The following is a 15,138-nucleotide window of genomic DNA, read 5'->3' on the forward strand; positions in this document are numbered from 1 at the left end:
TGCCCGCTGGCAACCGAGCACCACCTCTCCGCACTAACCACCTCCAGGCTCCCCGCGAGCCGTAACCAGGGGCGGGGCTCTCGGGAGGGCGGAGTGGGCGGGGTCTAGATCCTTCCTCGCCCCGCCCCGTGAGGCCTGACACATGCGCCCAGAGGCTTCTGTTGGAACGAGGTGTGGATTGTGCGGTGACCCTGGCCTCTGACTTCCGGTTCCTAGGGATGCGCATCCGGGTCACGCTAACGCCGCGGTTTCCTCCATCCGCTTGGTTCTGCTGTGAGTCTGGACCAGTACCCATGTCCTGCTTTGGGGCCTCTGAAGCCTTAGAGTGAGTCTCCGCCGAGACGGGGTCTGAATACGGCCGGTCGAATGCAGCCTGTAGGGGGACGCGTCAAAAGTTATGTCTCGGTCCCTGTGGGTGGGGGTTCCCTTTGCCTGTCCCTTGTCCCTGCAATGCTTCCCTCACTTCAGCCTTTTCCCTCGCCGGCCTCGCCTCATTCACCTCGCCTTAGCCTTGCCGGTCCCCGCGCACCTCTCGCCTGGCCGTTTCCCCATCTTCATCCGCCGGTTTCAAGCCCGGGTTTCTTGCCTTTTGCCTCAGCGCGTCCCTCACCGCTGCCTCTCGCTTTCGCCCGGCTCTCCTGTTAGCACCTCACTGGTATCTCGCCGTTCTTTCCCGAAGCAGGTCGGCCCACCTGCTCATTGTGCTTCCCCTCCTCCACTGCGAAACTGAGCCTGTCTTTCTGGGGTCCTAGGTCCTGTCCCCCTCCTTCCATCACCTTCGACCCCTATATCTTCCTGGGACTAGTAGGTGACATTTGTGCTTCGCCTGGGGTTCTCCCGCCTTTTCTTAACTAGAGGAGGACTTAGCGAAAGCCCCGGTCTGGGCCGATTTATCCGTCCCGGGGGAAGTTTTACCTTGAGGCGTTGTGTTAGAGTCAACTCTGGTAGCTTCCGTAGTTAGAGAACAACAAAGGCTTTCCCAGTTCTTTGCTGGAGCACAGTTCGGGGGGCTATCTCTGGAGAGGGCTAACAGGTGGCAGGCACATGGAACTGCTAGAGATGGGGCTTGTGTGGTCTTGTTAACTGACAGACCATGAGGACGTCCTGTTATTTTTGTGTTCTCTCTCCCATGAGAATGGATGTGCTCGGGTGAGGTAAAAGTGCAGATATTCTTGGCACGATCACCTTTGTTTTCTGCATAGGCTTTACGTACAGGACAGTTGCTATGACAGAGGACAGAGTTTCTTGGGAGATTTTTAGCCCCAGATTTGTAAGCTTATTGCCAAAAATTTTAGTATCACTGAAATTTTGTTTCCTGCTAAAGAATGCACTGTTAGTAATTTCAAAAGTACATTTTCTTTGCTTGAACTCAGTGTGCATATGTATCTTTATCCTTAAGTCTCATAAATTGTTTCATCGTTTTTCCTGTATTGACAAGTTTCTATTTTTCTTCCCATTTCTTCATAAGCCAGGCATTACACTACATTATTACTTCGACTGTTATTCTTTCACTTTTCTTTATTGTTTTCACTTTACTCTTTTTTTTTTTTTAAGATTTATTTATTTGAGAGGTTGGGGGAGCAGAAGTAGGAAGGGCAGTGGGGAGGAGAGAATCTCAAGCAGAATCCCTGCTGAGACTGGAGTCTGCTTAGGATGGATTTCATGACTGAAATCAGACCTGAGCCAAACCAGGAGACATTTAACTGACTAGTCTTAAAACCATCTTTTTCTCATTTGAGACTCAGGTTTCTCTTAAATTTCTTAAATTTCTGTGATGGCTCTTAGTCACCTCTAAGATGAAGAGATTGGATTTCATAGTGATTAGTGTCCCATTTCTCAAATTTTGTGATCTGAGGTGTATTTTGAGACACAGGTTTGGGTAATTTTTATTTTTTTTTTCTGATGTTTTTAGTGGTGTCTAGCATTTGGTTGCAAATGTTTTTGTGTGAGCAGCTTCTGAAATATAAATTGTGCTCTGAAATTTAGTACTTAAGTGAACAGAATAAATACAGCTTTTAGTGTCTGCTTCACTTTTGACTGGCGAGTTATAGAAAAGTTTCTCTCATTATATGATACATATACATATGCAAGCATAGCATAGACCTTGGCTCATTCCAGAATTGAGCTGCTCCCTTCAGCTATTTTTAGCAAAGGACTTTGGAGCATGGCCATATTCGTCCTGGAAGCCACAGAGAAGGACCCTTCTGGTTGGCTTTCAGGCCTTATCTAACTGCTGAGGGAAGACCTTTTGAAAGCTCCTTACCCATACCTCTTCCCCAGCACCTATACTGGAAACTCTAGCTTCTGTTCATCCTGGCTTCATCATTTTGCATCCTTAAAAACTAATCCCAGTGAGAGTGATTATGGGCTGGCTCTCTTTGTTTCCTCACCTCCAGGTTTGTAGACTTTTTTTTTTTAGCCAGGGGAATTCCATAGATAGACTTATATTTGGATTGATACAAGGCCCTTTTTCAGCCTTTTTCATTTCTGAACTTTTTATTTCTTGAGCATGTCTAAGTCTAAACCTAGATGGATTTCTCAGTTTACAGCTGGAGGGAACCATAGAGCTCAAACTTACCCCTTCATTTTACAAATAAGGAAATCAAGATTTTAAGAATTGGTGATTTTTCCAAGGTCAGTTTTTACAAATAAAGAAGTTTTGTGCATGCACTCAGGAGTGGGTTTTAGTTCCCTCAAAGTTGTAGGTCAGAGAGCACAACATAGTATTTAGTGGTTCATTTCAATACAGTTGTGTCACAGGAATGAGTTTTAGGATAAGAAATTTATGACAGATTTTAAAATTGAAGGCTGAAGTCATTTCGCCTTCAAAGATGGACTCTAGAAAGAAGTTGTGTTGTGCAAACGTAGAAGTTGAGAAGTCTTAGGGAGTCTCTCTCTTTCTTCCAAAATCACTTTAGCTTCTTATGATATAAATGCTGCATAAAAGCCTTTACATGGAATGAACATCCTATGGTCTTGTTGGAGCAATTGTGTTCACACTCCTGGTCTTCCTACCCAATACTAACAGACCTTCTAGTTACTGAAAAGCCTGCATGTCTTATCTAACTCCCAAACAAACAAACAAACAAAAATATCACTAGAGATAGTTTAGTGTATGTTTGTAATGCTCAGGAGAGGAATCGCTGTCAGTTTTCTATAAAAATTTCTCTTTTAGTTTAGCAGTCTTGGCTTGTACGCCTGAGGGCTCAATTTAAAATAAATTTCTGCATATTATATATAAAATATATTTCTGCATATTAGCTTATGCCTACAAGGTTTTCTGTTTTTATTTGGCTTACATATTTTTGAATGTTCTTCTTCTTCTTCTTCTTTTTATTTTTTTCATTTTACTTGCTACTGTGCTTTTCTTACATGGTTAATTTTTATTCTTGAACCCTGGGATATATTTTAAGGAAATGTAGCTTTAAAAATCTGAGAAACAAAGTACACCTCTTCCATGTTCTTACCAGTTGTACCTTGCAGCATGATGGTTTCCGTGATCTGCCTGAGCCACTTCATAACTTCATTCTTTTTGTTCTGCTTTCAGATAAAAGGCTGACAGAACTTTTTTGGTAGTTTGTCTAAAAGACTTCGTATTCTGCATATAGCAGCAGGGTATTTTAACTGAAATGTATTTTAAATGGAGGAAGAATAGTTCAAAATAGTTAACATAGACTAGTTTAATAATAGAAATAATTCAAAGTATATTTAAGAATATTAAGAATAGTTTATTCTTATACATTCATTTTTATCAAGGAGTTAATTTGGAATAAAGTTGAAAATAGGTGGACTTTCCATCTGCTAATTAACTTAAAGATGCAGGGGCATGTTCCTTATACACAATATATGGCTTAAGCTGTGAATATGTTTTATTGACAGAGAACATAGTGAATAATGGAATGACAACTACATCATCATCACAATATTTTTATTTGGTCCCATCAACCTAAATTTTAGGGTATCTAATTATTAAATGTAAGAATAATGAGAGTATTTTCTTTGTTATTTATAGTATATTTAAAAACAGTTATTAGAAATATGGGCTTCATAAAATTTATCTTTACTATTTTCTCCTTTTAAATATGTAGTAGTGTTTTTCTTTTTCTTTTAAGTAATCTCTGCACCCAACATGGGGCTGGAACTCACGACCCCGAGATCAAGACTCATATACTCTACCAACTAAGCCAGCCAGGCATCCCTGTATTAGTATTTTAAATTAGAAAAGGAAAAGTGTAAATAGTGCTAGCCTTTCAACACCCATTGAAATCATAAAATTAGATTAAAAACTCTTAACAGAGTAGGAATAGAGGGAACATACCTCAACATAATAAAGACCATATATGACAAACGCATCACAAACATAGTCAACAGTGAAATAGTGAAAGCCTTTTTTTCTAAAATCAGGAACAACACAAGTATGCCCACCCTCACTGTATTTATTCAACATAGTATTGGAAGTCCTAGCCACAGCAGTTAGGCAGAAAAAGAAAAAAGAAATGTATCCAAATTGCTAAGAGTAAGTTAAACTGTTACTATTTGCAGGTGACCTAATTCTGCATGTAGAAAACTTGAAGTTTCCATAGACAACTATTAGAATTAATGAATTAAGTAAATTTGCAAAATAAAATACCAGTATACAAAAATCTGCTGCATTTCTACACAATAATGATGAACTATTAGAAAGAGAAAACAGGGGCACCTGGGTGGCTCAGTTGTTAAGCGCCTGCCTTCAGCTCAGGTCGTGATCCCAGGGTCCTGGGATTGAGCCCCGCATCAGGCTCCCTGCTTGGTGGGAAGCCTGCTTCTCTCTCTCCCACTACCCCCTGCTTGTGTTCCCTCTCTTGCTGTATCTCTCTGTCAAATAAATAAATAAAATCTTTTAAAAAAGAGAGAGAGAAAACAATCCCATTTATAATGGCATCAAAAAGAATAAAATGGGGGGCGCCTGGGTGGCTCTGTGGGTTGAAGCCTCTGCCCTTGGCTAGGGTCATGATCCCCGGGTCCTGGGATCCAGCCCTGTGTCAGCCCCACGTCTGGCTCTCTTGCTTGGTGGGAAGTCTGCTTCCCCCACCCCTCTCTCCCTGCTTGCCTCTCTGCCTATTTGTGATCTCTGTCTGTCAAATAAATAAATAAAATCTTCAAAAAAAAAAAAAGTAAAATGTCTAGGAATAAATGTAATCAAGGAAGTGAAAGATCTGTGCACAGAATTTAAAAATTGAAGACGACGCAAATAAATAGAAAGATAGTCCATGCTCATGTATTGGAAGAACTAATATTAAAATGTCCATACCACCTGAAGCAATCTATAGGATCAGTGCACTTCCTTTCTAAATTCCAATGGCATTTTTCATAGAACTGAAACAAGGAACTCTAACATTTGGGTGGAAAATTCAAAGAAAAAGAAAAAAAGAAAAATTTAAAAAATAGTGCTGACTTACTGTAAGTTAACAGATCCCCCCCTAGGCAGTCAGTGCTTAATATCTTAAAGATCTTACTACAGATTGTGTTGGATACACTTTAACTTATTAGCTTGGTTAATATTTGTACTAGTTAGATTTGCTTTTATTTGCTTTAGAAAATAGTTAGCAGTAATCTTTGTAACACATGTCTTTTAGCAAATTTATTTTGGGTGCCTACTATGTACCATTTTAGTAATATATGTATAGGTTGTTCATGTGAACTAGGTAACATTAAGGCTGACGTATACACTTAAATCCTAAATTTGGTTTTCTTTGTACATATTTGAATTAAACTATAAGATTTAATATAATGTACATTATGGGGGTAGCCAGAAAAAGAAGCAGCAGCAGCAGCAGAGGGTAGAAAACATAATTAGAATTAAAATAAACCTTAGTCCTAAGAAAGTGTCACTTCTTACTTCTTACCGGTGACAATGGTAGATGATTTTTTAAGCTAGATTTTATGGTTTTCTGTTTTGAAAATACTTTGGTTTTTCATCATTAATTGAGTTTAAGGTTCTTGTGTTAACTTGCATCACAGTTTAATATAAAATCCTATTCTTTATAGGTACAATTAAATAAATTTCATTTGGGAAACTTCACAACTGAACTGTAAAAATGTAATGGTAAAACAGTAAACATTAAAGCAGCTTTACATAGCTCTTACTATGTGCCAGAAACTATTCCAAGTGGTTTACACATACTAACTCTTTAATCTTTACAGCCCTATTAAGTACTGTTCTTATCTCCAGTTTACAATAGAGGAAGCCAGGGCAGAGAAGTTACATAACTTGCCCAAAGTAACAAAGCTAGTTAGCCAGAGAGCTGGATTTGAGTTTAGTCTCTCTGGCTTCAGAGTTTATGATCTGTTTGTACAGAGTTCTACTAGTTTAGTGATTTCTTCCTTTGTAGGTTAAGGTTACCTTAGGGGTTTTACGTGGTCTTTTTATCAATGCTGGCTTAAGGCAAATTGCAAACCCTGTATTTCCTACGTTTCTTAGAAGGCAAAAATCATGTATTAAGAAAGGAAAACAGGACCAGATCTTTCCCTCTTAAAAAAAATTGTCTTGTTGGGGCACTTAGGTGGCTCAGTCAGTTAAGAGTCTACCTTTGGTTTGGGTCATGATCCCAGGGTCCTAGGATTGACCCCACATCGGGTTCCTGGCTCAGCAGGGAGTCTGCTTTTCCCTCTCCCTCTGCCATTCCCCCTGCTTGTGCTCTGTCAAATAAATAAAATCTTAAAAAAAAAAAATTATCTTATGGAAGTTGGTTACTTTTGAGTTTTTAAGAGAAAAGGTAATACATTTAATGTAATACATTCTATGTTACTAACATGTCTTACCTCTAGATCTTAATATTTTTCCTTTCTTTGATCTGCAAAATATTAAGCAAATTTATGTAATAGTCTCAAGCTCTGAAATCTTAGTGTCCCCAATATGAATTTAACAACTCTGAAATATGAAACAAAACTAAAACTGAAATTTCTGACTTAGATATATCTCATTTTCAAATTTGGAAATTTGTGCAAAATTAAGTGTTTTTAGTTTTACTTAGAAAAGAGGAGAACTTTTGCAAATTAATTCCTTTGTAAATTGAAAAATGCAAATAGTAATTTAGAACATTATTAATCATATTAATATTATTCTTTTGTTCTTTTATTATTCCCAAATATAAAAATTCTTGTGTGTCCTAAGGGAAGGAGATGATTTTACATCAGTTCAGGTGGTAGTTTAATGTAAGAGTCTGGGACTGAGATATGCGAAGTGATTCTTCTGAGTATTTTAAAAACAATTGAGAATCATGAGATCTGGTTAACAGGAAAAAACTACAGTATTATTTCTGGTAAGAAGAGACACTTTAGGGATACTGCTTATTTTATTTCTTACATATTAACTCCCATTTATTCAGACATTAATTAAGTATACCATTTTTCATAGTCTTGATTTTTTTCATTTTGGTAGGAAAATACTGTTATGGAGCTGAAAAGTCTAAGCTTTGTTGTGATGATTTACTTATTGGTATTTAGAATGTTTTTTACTTTGGTTTAAATGTTTAATTTTTATTTCAAAAACAACTCTTTTTTATATGTGGGTTTGATAATCAGTTTATCTTCTAAAATTTCAGTAGTTTTTTTTTCACCTGAAATTTAATAATGTAGCAATTACTGAATTTAGGAAAATTGTTTATTGCTATCAGCACTGTTACTATGGGAATAAATTAGAATGATTAGCTCTTAGGTGGAATTGAACTTTATTCTTTAGTTTCCATAGTAGTTGAAAAAGATTTAGGTCAGATTCACCTGTTGTTCCTCCTTTTTTCAAAATAAGAGGGAATTTTAATTTAGCACAATGATGTTAATTTTTTCCCACTAGATACGATAGTTTCTCTCTCTTTTTATTGATGGTGTAATCCAAAATAATTTGTATATGATTTGGTTTTTAGAAAATTTCAGAATTTAGAGAACATTGTAGGATAAAAAATAGTATATACATGACTTAGGGAAAAAATGCCCTGGAAATCAGTGTGTTATTAATTAACTAAATTTTTCAAGTCCGCTTTTACTTTTTACAAAATCTTTGCTGTCGGTTCAGAATCCGTGATTAGATAACAAGACCACGAACTCTGAATAAGAGTTCTTGAGAGTGAGAATGAGAGCTTTTGCAAAGTAAGCCGTTTCTAGTATTCGCGTGGCATTTAATAGCTAGATGAACTGAAAATCTTTGTTTTGTCTCATTTCTGTGTATCTCCTGTTAGTATATACTTATTTAGTTTCGGTACCTCACATTCTGTGAAATTGTTGTCTATTTGGAATAGCTCTGTTAAACTATTAATTCTTACGCAGATGGTTTCCTTTTCCTTTTTTGTTCTTTTTCAGAGGGTTGCTTTGAAAAAACTGTAATTTAGAGAACCACCAAGACTCAATGTTATTTCCTGTGTAGTTTGAAGTGGATATTTTCCTCCTTTCCTCTGGCCAGTTTTTTATATTCTGATAAAGTGGCTTTCAAATTTTTTTAATCATGACCCACTATAAGATGCAGTTTTTCATTGTTACCGAGTCCATATACACATATGTACATTATCTAGTACTTGTACGTATTAATGTTTAAAAGTGAAAGAGGAGTTTTGTGAAACAGTATTATCCTTACTACTGGTAATGAATTGTAATATTTTTTATTCTATTTTGTTTTATTGTATTTCATTCAGAACTGTTGGGCTCCACTAAGGTAGTAAGATAATATATTAACGCGTTTGGAAAGTTTGGAAAATGCAGTTTGGAAAATTCTAATGACTGCTAGATTTTTTCCAATATCATCTTTTTTGTAATTGAAATGTTTGGGTTTGTTATTTTCTTTCTCTGAAATGTATCTTGATTCTGTTAAGCTTTTGATCTAAGTAACTATGCAGAACAATTGAGAGAGGGAGACCCTATGGCCCTGATTGTCATTGCTGTCATCTGTGTTTTACTTTGCCTAGGCATGTTAGTTTTAGAACCATAGTAATACGGAATCAGGAGCTTGATAACGCTTGGTCACATGCAGCGCTTCTATCATTGGAATCCTTTGCTAGATTCGAAATAATAGTCAAAGTTTAAGTTGATGAAGTTGGTTTTCACAACTCTGCTCCTGCTCTTGGCAGCTAGTCAAAAGGTTACAAAGCTACTTTATTCTGCTTTCTTCTGGCTCCAGTCCAGTCTTTGTAAGCCAAAAAAGAGAACTGAGGAGTACAGAAATTTGCTTCTGTGTAGATGATCAGGTGAAATTGATATGGCTGAAGAGTGGACTGCATGTATGTTTATGTATTGTCCGGACTCCTTTCCTGTAATCGCAAAGGGGAAAAGATAGTAGAGGTCCCAGCAGTTCCTAGCATATCATAGCCATTAGAGTGAGGCAGTGTCAGCAGCATGCCCTACTGTCACACCACCACCTCCTAATGCTTAATGTTCCAGGCACTGTTTAAAGCACTTTTTTTTCACTTGGGGCTCCTTGGTAGCGCAGGCAGTTAAGCATTCAACTTTTGGTTTCAGCTCAGGTTGTGATCTCAGGGTCATGAGATGGAGCCCTGTATGGGGCTTCACACGCAGTAAGGAGTCTGCTGGAGATTCTCTCTCTCTCCCTTTCCCTCTGTCCCTTCCACTTGTGCTCATGTGCTTTCTCTCCCTCTCTCTCTCAACATAAATAAATCTTAAAAAAATAATAAAGCACTTCACTTTATTCACTCATTCACTTGGGAAGCCTGGGAGAATGAGAACGAGAGGATAAAGAAGAAAACTTCCCTCAGTATTATTATCTGGCTTGTGAATTCTGGCTTCTTGCGAGTGTGGCATGGCATAGCGTGCATTTTTAGCTTGGTCAGCTTTCTGAAGTCATCAGTGCTGCCTGTGATGTTCCGTATTGAATGGCACATAACTGTGGTTTGAGACCTAAGGCTTTGAGGCTAGGCTGTCTGGGCTTGAATTCCAGGTTGGTGACTTACTAGGTAAATAACCCTGGGCAAGTCCCTCTCTGTACTTTAGTTTTCCCATCTGTAAAATGGTGATAATAATAACTAGTACCTATCAAAGACTTACTGAGTGGATTAAATGAGTTATACATGTAAAGTACTTAGAACAGTGAGGCATAAAAAACATTCCATAAATGTTAGCTATTAATAACTCACAATGCACAGTTGGATCTCCTGAAAGTATTTGTGACCATGATGAATTCTGTGTATTTGCTAACAGGATGTGATTGACATTCAGTGTTTTATTGTCCTGGAGCTTAAAAACAGCTTTCCTTGCAAAGGACTTACAGGGAAAGTTCTCGTGTAGGATATTTGGACTCAAAGCCAAATGAGAAGGGCAAAGTTACAGGTCCAACTTATTTAATCTCTCGTAGGAATCTCTTGTTACTTGGATTTTATCCTTAATAATTTTAATATTTTTCTCTTTGAAAAACTAAAGACAACTAGTTGCTGAATTGACTTTCACTCAAGACCAGATTTCCTTCCTGAATTTATCTTGTGTCTAAGATATTTATTTTATTTTTCTTTAACAAATAGCTATGTGATGTTTACTGTGGTGCTAGGCACTATCCTAAGAGCTTCACAAATATTAGCTCATTTAAATCTTATGACAAAGACACTTGTTATTCCCATTTTATGGATGATGTATGGATGGATGGATGAAGTAATTGAGGCACAGGAAAGTTAAATAACTAAACTCCCACACCTTTCATCATTGTAGAGCTGGGATTTGAACCTAAGTAGTCTGGCTCCAGAGCTAATGCTTCAGGCTTGCCAAACCCATCTCTTACAGAAGTAAATTATGTTGAAAAGAGTAAAATAAAAGAACAAGTGTTCAAACTTCACTATTATTGTGAAACTAATACGACACTGTACGTTAACTACATTGGAATTTAAATTTTAAAAATATGGAAAAAAATTCACTGTTCCTCACTCTGCTGAAATGACAGCACTGAATTTTTTGGGTGATGGATTCTCAAAGGAGTAAATAAGTTTGGAGAAATAAGACAGTAATAAAAGGACTGAACCTAGATTTTATAGTTCTGACAGCTAAAGACATGCATTTCAAAAGACTTAGTTCTGTTAGTATAGTGTAAGATAAATTTTATGTGAATAATGGAGAGCTGATGTATAAATGTGTTATATATAGCTTTATAAAGTGTGATGTAAAGTTTTGACTTTTGAAGGTGGAAGAGGTAGGGTACAAGTTTTTTCAGTATAACTGGAAACAGCGCATTTATAGGATATTCATGTTGGAATAAACCATGTATCAGGCCATAGTACCTACAGAAAAAATTATGATTCTCTTAGAAATGTTAACTTCACAGATTAAAGGAGTATAAAGATAACATTTTGGAGGTTTTGAGTTCCATGGAGTCTGGATCTCTACACATTAAATTCTTGAGCTTGTGATGGACAAGTTACTAAAAACAAGGAGAACTGGAAAGAACGTAGAACTGTAGGATTATCATTAAGCTCACTTTGACAAATATAATTCAGATTAACTCATTCCTTCTCAATACTTTTTACTGTGGTTTGGAATTTTTCCTATAGAACAAATCTTATTTTATCAGAAGCTTGTGGGGATAAGTTTTCATAATTTTTATTAAAGATTGTCTTATAAACAACTTTGAAGGATGATTTTCCAAGAAATAATATTAGAAATTTTAAGAGCAATTCTTCTTAGTGAATCTATTCCTGATCAAGTATTTTTCCTATTAAGAATTTAGTACAGGGGCACCTGGGTGGCTCAGTGGTTTGAAGCCTCTGCCTTCGGCTCAGGTCATGATCCCAGCGTCTTGGGATCGAGCCCCGTGTCGGGCTCTCTGCTTGGCGGGGAGCCTGCTTCCTCCTCTCTCTCTTCCTGCTTCTCTGCCTAGTTGTGATCTCTGTCTGTCAAATAAATAAATAAAATCTTAAAAAAAAAAAAAAAAGAATTTAGTACAGCCTAGGGGCCCCTGCGTGGCTCATTTGGTTAAGCAACTGTCTTCAGCTCAGGTCATCATCTGGAGTCCTGGGATCTAGTCCTGCCCACATCAGGCTCTCTGCTCAGAAGAGAGTCTGCTTCTCCCTCTGACCATCGCCTTATCGTGCTCTCTCTCTCATTCTCTCTCTCTCAAATAAATAAATAAAATCTTTTTAAAAAAAAGAATTTAGTACACTCTAAATGTATTTTTAAAAAATTCTTCTCAGTAAGTTCTGATAGTATTCTGTTGTTGTAAAGTTACTATAAATATTCCTACAGCTGACAATACCATAATATGTTGGTCAGTCATATCTCCTAAATAAAGTAACAGAAGAATTCACCAGCTTTACCACAGTCAGTTGGCTGGGCTGTTTATTTATGGAAGGAGTTCACCAGCATGGTGATGGCTTTTGTCTATCCACAGACAGTTCTGTGGATACACAACTACACAGAAGGTGTAGTTGGTTAAAATTCCCCCCTCACCCCCCCAGAAATGTGATTTGTGCTGATGCCTGAATTGTGAGAACTAAAAGGCTTTCTTGGGGTGCCTTGAAAGACAGTCTGAAGGTAGATCAGCTGAGTATAGGTCTGCTGGATTTTTGTGTCTACTTCAGCAGGACACTTGAGTACGAAGGACTCTGAGTAGTATGTTAGAAGTTTTTTGAAAGGTAATATATCGAGAAAAGTTACCATCAGTTGATGAGACTGGTGAATTTCTAAAAGATAAGAAACAATAAGATTGGATCAGTAGAGACTAGGAGAAGAACTCACAGCTGAAGGTGTATGTAGAAGTTTCAGAAATGGGGGCGCCTGGGTGGTTCAGTGGGTTAAAGCCCCTGCATTCAGCTCAGATCATGATCCCAGGGTCCTGGGATTGAGCCCCACATCGGGCTCTCTGCTCAGCAGGGAGCCTGCTTCCCCCTCTCTCTGCCTGCCTCTCTGCCTAGTTGTGATCTCTGTCAAATAAATAAATAAAATCTTAAAAAAAAAAGTTTCAGAAATGTATCAGACTCCAAGTAGACAATTATGAAGAAATGAAGGGTGCCTGGAGCATAGTGATTTTGAGCATTTGGTGTTTGTCCCCTGGATAAAGCCTGGGAAAGTGCTTTCCAGACACATTGAACAGTCCACTTGTGGAGGGCATGTATTTCCCTGTGGTCTATTCTCCCCACGGTGTTTAGGGTATATTAATTAGATTACGTCATTCCTTTGTTTGAAACACTGGTTGCCTTCCAAAACTCCGTATCAGGTGTTACAAGGCTGTGTGTGATCTTGCCCTTGCCTGCTTCTTGGTCTTTGTTTCCAGCTACTCATTCACTTGCTAACAATGGCCTTTTTGCTATTTCTCAAACATGCCAAGATGTTATCATTCCAGTTTCTTTTTTTTTTCTTTTTTTATAAATTTTATTTATTTGTCAGAGAGAGAGAACGCATGTGCGAGCGCAAGCGCACAAGCAGGGGGACCCGGCAGGCAGAGGGAGAAGCAGGCTCCCTGCTGAGCTAGGAGCGGGATGTAGAACTCAATCCCAGGACCCTGGGATCATGACCTGAGCCTAAGGCAGATGCTTGACTGACTGAACCACCCAGGTGCCCCTCCTTTCAGTTTCTTTTTACTTGTTTCCTTCTGAAACCTCTTCCTTTGCATCTTCTTATAACTCTCTCCTTTTCATTATTCAGATCCCTGCTGAAATGTTACCACCTCAGAGAAGTTACCACCCTATCTGAAATAGCTCCCTTGTCGGCAGTCTCCATTCTTTGTGTTGTTTCCTGTGGTACTTACTACTTTGTGAAATTACATATTTGTTCATCTTCCTGTTAGAATATAAGTTCCTTGAGGCTGGGGCCTTCGTGTTTATCACTGAATTTCCAATATCTAAACTAATGCCGGGCACATAATAGACATCCAATAAATATTTTATAAATGAATGAGTAAATCTTGAGATTAGAGAAAGAGGCATAGAGAACCTGAAGTCACTATAGAGTGCTATAACAAAAGCAGAGGAAGCGAAAAGCAAAATGAGTAGTTAACTCCAGTGTAAACTCCAGGATAAAGCTTTGCTAGCTACTCTGAAAGTGAGAGTCTTGGCATAAGAGGCCAGATATATCCCTAATAATTTGTGATGTTCAGAAGAGACGGATTCATATCTAGAAAGCAGGTTACCGGCAGACCTGGCCTAACCGTGTATTTCTCCCCTCTTCATAATCAGTGGAAGTGAATATGTTTAACTAGAACCTACTTAAAACAACAGATGAACAAAGATTCTCATCCACTCCGAGGAAAAAGAATTGAGTTAAAACTCCCAACTACAAAAATGAACTCTAGGGGCACCTGGGTGGCTCTTTTGGTTAAGCATCTGCCTTTGGCTCAGGGCCCTGTCAGGCTCCCTGCTTAGTGGGGAGCCTGCTTCCCCCTTACTCTTCCTCTGTGCTCTCTCTCAAATGAATAAATAAAATCCGTTAAAAACAGTGAACTCTAAAAATCTAGGTTTAATCATTTGAGGAAAATTAATGCTATGAAAGAGAGGAATCAAATGTAACTGACACTAAAGTCAATAGTGAATAGTATAAACTGAAGGAGATTTTAAAGATAAACATTTTTAGTAATTTGAGGAAATAATGAAATAAATGTAAATGTTGAAATTTTAAAGAGAAATAGCAAATATAGCAAAATAATAAGTATAAAGGTTGAGTTAAGGGGTGCCCAGGGGGCTTAGTCAGTTAGGTGTTCAACTCTTGATTTAGGCTCAGGTCACAATCCCAGGGTCGTGAGATTGAGCTCTGTGCTGGGCTCGGTGCTAGGTGTGGAGCCAGTTTAAGATTCTCTCTCTCCTCAGCCCTCACCCCCATCTCACTCAAGCACGTTCTCTCTCTCTCTCTCAAAAAAAGAAAAAAAAAGTGAAAGGAATTTCTCAGTTAAAAAGCAGGATGTCTGGGACGCCTGGGTGGCTCAGTTGGTTAAGCGGCTGCCTTCGGCTCAGGTCATGATCCCAGCGTCCTGGGATCGAGTCCCACATCGGGCTCCTTGCTCCGCAGGGAGCCTGCTTCTCCCTCTGCCACTCTGCGTGTGCTCACTCTCTCTCTCTCTGACAAATAAATAAATAAAATCTTAAAAAAAAAATTAAAAAAAAAATAAAAAAATAAAAAGCAGGATGTCAGCAACAATGACAGTAAGAACCTCTGAAAGTTCTCTCCTTCATAAAAGCAATGAGAACA

At 38.2% G+C, this 15,138-nt stretch overlaps 1 protein-coding gene across 2 annotated transcripts in view; it reads left to right on the plus strand.

Annotated features, from left to right (window-relative positions):
• Positions 1–216: 216 nt before the first annotated feature.
• The window catches only part of EYA3 (EYA transcriptional coactivator and phosphatase 3), a 107,799-nt gene continuing 92,877 nt past the window's right edge, over positions 217–15,138 (plus strand). The window contains exon 1 of one of the 2 annotated variants that reach the window (XM_080801117.1): positions 217–325. The gene's annotated coding sequence lies outside the window, so the exon portion shown is untranslated. The remainder of the gene's footprint in view (positions 326–15,138) is intronic. The other variant, XM_080801118.1, reaches the window with a different exon arrangement.

The sequence above is a fragment of the Martes martes genome (assembly GCF_963455335.1).
Source record: "Martes martes genome assembly, chromosome: 4".
Classification (NCBI taxonomy): domain Eukaryota; kingdom Metazoa; phylum Chordata; class Mammalia; order Carnivora; family Mustelidae; genus Martes; species Martes martes.